This window comes from Haemaphysalis longicornis, unplaced genomic scaffold, assembly GCF_048455015.1.
Source record: "Haemaphysalis longicornis isolate Haplotype H1 unplaced genomic scaffold, Haemaphysalis longicornis Haplotype H1 scaffold_9, whole genome shotgun sequence".
NCBI classification, from domain to species: domain Eukaryota; kingdom Metazoa; phylum Arthropoda; class Arachnida; order Ixodida; family Ixodidae; genus Haemaphysalis; species Haemaphysalis longicornis.
Window position 1 is genome coordinate 83,285,619 of NW_027526460.1, and position 7,042 is coordinate 83,292,660.

Consider the following 7,042-nt stretch of genomic DNA (forward strand, 5'->3'; position numbering starts at 1 on the left):
TGCGGCTACACCCCCGAGCGACACAAGCGCCGACATTGAAACAATTCGGCACGTTAGCTTAGTGATTCCCTTTTATAGCTTTTTAATCTAGTGAGTTTAGTAAGTTTGAGAATTGCGAGAAAGCTGAGCGAAAATTTCAAATCACTATTTATGAGAATCATTTGCTAGTTTCATCTTTTGTAATACCTCTTAAAACACAACCGAATTTTTATTAACCAATTTAGAAAACGGAGTCCCATGCGTGGCAAGCAGTGCGCCAAATCTAGCATTCTCCAACGGCGGTATGTGGTGTCTATATTTTGTTTCCCCGCCATCCAGACCAATCCGTAACGCATGTATGCCGTACGGCCACTTGATTCCGACGGGTGCGGGTTATCATGGAGTTGCTTTCGAACATGTTAAAAAGTATGTGCGAAGGCAGCGCGTAATGGACGCGAAGCTGCGCCAAAAGAGGCCCAAAACAACCACCGCTAAAGCAAACGACAAAGCCGTACTGCCGATGCCGCTGACGACGAGCAGGCACTTCAGCGCGAGGAACGCTGGGTAAATTCACCGCGCAATCTACAGTGTGCTCCGTGAGTGAAACCCACCGCTCCCCCTCCCCTCCCCCGACGCCACCTCCGCCACGTTGTGAGTTTGTTGTCCCGCACGCCACAAAAGAACCGCTGGCTGGTAGAGCTAGAAAACTTTGCATTAAATTCCTTGTACCTTTCGGCCATCAACTCCAACCTCGTCCCCACGACTGCAATGTAAGGATAAACGCTGATGATTCAACATACGCCAGAAACAGAATCTCGATGATGCTCTTGAATCAGTGCGCAAAATATTTAGGGAGCAAGTGTCGCGGCTATTTTTGTTTCTAGCAAGATGTCGCCTTGTCAACGGGTGTTCCACGCAACGCACCAGCTGTCAGTTTGCATCCAAATGCTAGCGACCAGCGAGGTGGGGCTACCCCTCTCTATTCTCAAGAGCACTTCTTAAGTTGTGTTAACGCTTGCCAGATTATTATCTTTTGTAGAACCAGTTGGTAGCTCGCTTCGTGATGATAAAAGGCTAACTGACCTTTAGCCTCTAAATAAACATTGTAGTTTTAATTATTCTAGCTTGACTATCATTTATGGTAAGTTCGTTTAACCATGGCAGGGTGAAGGTCAGAGCCCCGCAACCCCCCAACTCTGGTTACAGCCCTGTCACCAAGACCACCATGCATCGAAGAACCACCATGGGAAACAGCCCCCACGTGCTGTTTCGCGGTAAGCGTCCATTACCACGGGGTAGAGTAGGGTTTACTGCCAGTGGAAAACAGGAGCTAACAGTAAACATTATACAGTTGCAACTTGCGATGCAAAACTAGTCGTTTTGAGTAATAACAATTTTCAAATAGTGCTTCAGCCTCAATTTTTTTCCAACCTCTGTTTTTGAACCCCGTCATAGAATCTATCATAAAAACATTGTTTTCTGAAATATGTACCTCTCATTTGAGTTCCCTATGTTTATGCCAGACGTCTTTTTAAATTAATTTTTTTTTTATTTTTTTAACTACTCATACCTTCTCTGCAATTTTCAAGCATTGATAGGGGTAATGCTGCACCCTTATTTAGTGCGGGTCTACCTCTGAAGTCACAATGCAACCCGTCTGGCGATCAGTGCGCGCTCATAAAATGCGTTGAAGTTGTAGTGCGTCCTTAGTCCACTTACGCTACCCGTGGCAGTCTCGTAATCGCGGCGAGCTCTCCTCAAACTTCAGTGCCGGCCAAGCTACGACGATTTCCAACGAAAAATTGTATACAGGGACGCTGTACCCACGTTGTTGTTGGCCATCAAAAAATATGCTTGTCGTACAAGATAGCCGAAATATGATCGTCGTCACGTGTTTACCCAGCTAACGTGTGTTTTATATTGCCCTAACGAAAACACACCGGGCAATAGGGATTCCAACAGGAATCGAGTGCTGTATCCGTAAGCTCGGCGAGTACTATGCTCCCAGGGCTTTAAATTAGCGCGGAGTTATCACTCCTCGCCAGATGTCTGCTGTGCAAACGTTAAGGAAGGGGGCAAAGCTCGTTATAATTGTGCGCCTATGCGTAAACTCGAGGTCCCTGCCTATTATCCGCCAGCCTGATAGCGCGTATAAATGGTAGAACGTAAGAAATTGATGTTCTGCTACCCGCATGTGAATCCCCACTTCCTTTGTTTTAGAAGGTCTTCCTGTTGGGGAATTTTATCAGTTAGTCCAGACGGCTGATGTATAAAAACTCCCACAAATTGAACAATGTTCTTTTTAAGGGCGCGTTGTCCTAAGCTATTTGAAAAAAAATGTTTTCGGCACCACACTCACCGTAACAATATTATAATTTTTGGCCATTACAGTAGTATAATTTTCCTCACTACAGTATATAATAGTTACAATATTTGGAGTAAATGGAGTGATGAGCTACAAACATTTGGGAGATGTGTGGAATCAGCCAGCACTAGACAGACGTGGCAGGCGATCTTTAGGAGAATCCTTCGCCCTGCACTGGGCACAACCAGGATGATAATGACGATGAGGATGACAGGTCTATAAGCAACACATAAGTATACTTCTTGGAGATATGGAGCATGCTCTGACAACTTTTTTTTAGCAGTTTTACTTCAACACTGTTTCAACAGCTAGAAAACGTAGCGTGGCTCAAAGCTACAGCGTATGCAAAAGCAGTTTCGCACAAAGCTTTGCCAAGAAGCCTGCGAACAGAACTCTTTTTGGGAATGCTCCTCCTAGTGAAAACGAGTAAAACAACAGTGCGGGACGGTTTAGAACTACGAAGTAGAGTCATCAGATCCGAGTATTGATTTAGTAGATGAATGTGTAGTTTCTCAAGTGGGCTAAAATTAGTCACGCCCTGTTCCACAGCGATGGGGAATGTTGTACGCACCATGTGAAACATTGAGCACGTTGGAAGAAAGCCTAAGAAGGCCCCTTTTGGCTATACTAGTTTATGTAGGCGCAAAGCAGCAACTGTTTTGTTGCAATATTTCAATCTGTAGGCAATCCTACGCGTTGTTTAGCGCGGAATGTAGCAGCGTTTGCTCTACAACCAGAATTACATCAATACGTTGGGTTGCCCGCACGAAACGGCTGACGGTTTGACAATGTGTCGACTGTGCCATTGTGTTTATTTTGATTAGGCGTGTGTATTGGCTTCCCAGCGGACAGTCACCCTTAAAAAAACTAACAGTGAAAATGCAAGCAAGTGTTCACAACATCGGCAAAGTGAAACCGGCTTGTACAAACCTCTAGAAAAGAATATTCTTTTAATATTTTACTGTTATTATGTATCAATAAAAGAGGTTGGTACATCAAAAGGGAGGGCCGAAGTCTCTTTGAAGGGACAGAGCGTGAAACTTGTGCAATCTTCGTACTGCGCAGCTGTGTCGTTATATTCTAACCTTTTGGACCAAACGTAGCCTATCTGAGATCTGTACCTCCATCCGATCGAGACGTCGAAAGCAGACGTCCTGTGGATCCAACGGCACATGACCCCACACACCCGAAGCCATTAAGGGGTGAAGCAGAGTGCGACTGATGGCGAAACGACTTGGGGTCAAAGTACGCGCGCGGTCCCTTTTCATTTTAAGACCGATTGGGACGATAGCCTTCCTTTCTCTTTGTAAAATGTTTAGTTGATAGGAATCTTTACCTACAACCCCAAAATAACGCATGTTCTATGTTTCATCACACGTACGTTGCTTTCATTCTACGTCTAGCTTATTGTTGAATATTGTAGAATTTTATTACGGGCGCCCAACGACAGTCCGAATGCTTGAGGCAAACGTTTTATTACTCTGGTCCCCCATGCAGAAGGCTGTTGGTCTTTACCGGAGTGTAAACATGTTTTCATTTGCTGTGGTTTATGTTCAGGGTAGTTTTTAATTGACAGTTAGAGTGCAGAAACATTTCCAACTGAACAGTCGGTACCCCTGCTGATATATATTAGTTTGGGTATTAGTATCAGCGGCACGACTGCAACTTGCGGAAAGCTTGTGCACATGTAGCGTATGTAACCCTCAACCTAAATCGTTGATGTGTCGTATTGAAAGATGATATTGGCAATGGCAAGGTGTGAAAGACGCGAGTGGCGGCAAAATACGTCCCTAGCCTGCTTGCACGCGCAGTGAGTGGAACTATGAAAAGAACTGTTGTTAGCAGAGGCCTGATGTTAAAATTGATATTATATTAGTACTAAAAATTGAATGCCCTTGATGTTGGTGTGAAAGTGCTCATTTGTAATACTCGTTATATTCATTGAAACAATGAAGATGTAATAGTAATGAGTAAGACTAATGGTTTTGGAAATGTCGCTTTCTTACATTGTCCCCGGCCAAACAAATAATTCAGGCATAAAACACCGAAAGCCGTTGTGCACAATTCTTGTGAACTGATTGAGGTATGCTTAGAAGATATATACGTGTAGCCTCGACATTGGCGTTTCTGAGTCTGCCGAGTGTCATTTTTGTCGGTCATTTTTGTTTTGCGTACATTGCTTAACTTTGTGTTTAAAATGCGGAGTGTTTGTGCGTGCATCTTGTTGTAGCTGTCAAAGTAGAGTGCGCTTGGAGAAAATGAAGGTTAGAAAAGGTCATGTCGATCCAAAGAAACATAATAAAACTGATTGCCTTCATTTTTACCCCGATAGATGATTATGATGCTAAAGCAATTCTCTAGGTAACTGGGCTAAACAGGAAGTTATCTGACATAGGTTATGGTCCTGTTTAAATTTATGCCTTCTGGAAAATGCGGCTCATATCTATTTATAATTAAGCTATTTGACGGCCTTATAACCTCCTGTTATTAACTCTTTACCTAGATTTGCTCGAAACTCCATCTACTACTTCTATGTGTACCAGTTACCGTGCTTTTTAAAATCAAAATTTGGAACAATATTGTTAGTTTCTATTTGCGCCCTCACCACCAATCATCCATAACTTCTGGCTCTTAGCAATTAAAAATGAAAATTTAAGGTCTCGCATAGGAAGTTCTCTTAAAGTGCAGTCGTTTATTATTATTTTTTTAAATACCGTTATCCGAAATTTAGTCTGGCATATTCACTTTTAAGTTGTTCTTTAAAACCATGTCTGGAAGTCACCTCTTGAACTCCGCAATGCTTTTTGTAGGAGTCGCATTTTCAATTCTCAGAAGCTGAGTTTCTAGTCAAACTTACCACTTAGGACTGGTGGGATAAAACAACACTACTCACGGGCGAGCTCTTTACTTACACGAAACATTTATGAATGAAATGCCAGCTAAAAGCAAGAGCACAAACGTAGCAAATACAGAACATTTCACACCTTTGCTGAAATGTGCAAATGTCCAAGAATATACCATGCTGTTGTTACTATGTTTGGTTGTAATTAGAAGGGTACTCTGTCGACCAAAATTCTGGACAAGCGCTATCTTAGCGCACTGACCACTTGAGGACGCTTTGCACGCTTAGATTCTATTCAATATAAAGGTTGGAACCAAAATTACAAAGAAAAAGTCAAAAAGGCTAGGCTCGATACAATAATTGCTGCCCACCGATAGGGTAAAACAATTTTACGTTGATACTTTGCAACGCTAGATAAACATAACTAATCCTTACAGTGGAAGCGAAGTAAACCTGCAAATTTGGGGATTTGAAAATTAGGCTGATGATGTGGCGGTCCGTCCATATATAATTGATTGCATTACTGCTCGGGACGAATGTTTACATATCGTAAAGAACCTATCCGGGACATGGGCTTCCTAGTAGTAGATTAATGCCAGTAGAAAGAGTTTATTCATCCCGGTTTTTCAAACTTAGTTTTATTAAAATGCTGAATAGGGGTATGATGCCCGATGGTTGATTTATTGCCTCTTGTATCCTAATGGTGCAAATATACGTCGAAGATGAAGATTGACATTATACCTGAAATTTACGCGGAAGCCGCACACGGCATTTCACTCTTATAATAAAATGGCATGGACTCTTATGGCATTTTACTCTTACGGCATTTTATTTGTTTGTAATTGACGACTTTCAGTAAATTTGAAAATTGCCAATTTTTAAAATGTACTACGCGCCTAAAACGTTACAGCTGGTTATTCATTCTCACTGTGAATGTTCCTAGCGTTATCAAGAATAAGAGCAGTACTTACGTTTTAGATAAACGAGATGTAGGCGGATTCTTAACGCCTTATCTTTTTTCAACAAATACTAAGCGTAAAATCGCTTTCTGAGCCGCAACCTATTTTAAAGGTATACTAACTAAAATCCATCGGGATAAGAATGGCATGTTGAAATTACACCAAGCTGCATACTTCCCCACTTCTTTGCGTGCAGGGCTGTGAATAATCTTTAGAAGTTAACATAGCGTTCAAGCATTGACAAGGTTGAACTTGTGAGAGTTTGCAAATAATGTTGTTTTGGGGCTTGGGTCTTCTAATAAATAATATTTTATTTGTTTGATAACTGAATATTTAATTTAAATGCACAGAAACACCCAGCTACCTGGAAGCGCTGTGCATCAAAAACAAGCCCCTTTCGCAGCTAATTTGGGATCTCTTTTTGTTACAAGAATGTATTTATCCTCAGCGTGCATTTTTCCCTTGAGTTCATAACATCGCGTAATACACTTCCCGATGTCGAGAATTTCACACATTTTAACATAAGGCCGACATTGTAAGTGGTGCTAGGCGTGATATCACAACTTTGTGGAGTCCAGCTTTTCCCAGCTTTTATTTTGCGAACTGGTGAGCGCCGACTGTGTTTGTCTACTCAGCAAACACTGGCATAAAAACACTGCTTCGGCGATCCAGCATCACGGTGAACCCAAAAATGTATCTTGTACGCATGGCGCTCATGTATTCCAATAACGTAAGGTAACCAGCGTTGAGACAGCCTAACTACTATTGGAGCGCAGCCTGCCGGGGAATATTTTTTAGAACTTTTTGCGTCGAAATACTACCTCACATACAAAAACAGCACAAGGCTGTATATCTGCATGAGGGATTGATCAGATTTTTCAAAATTTTCTTCGTGTT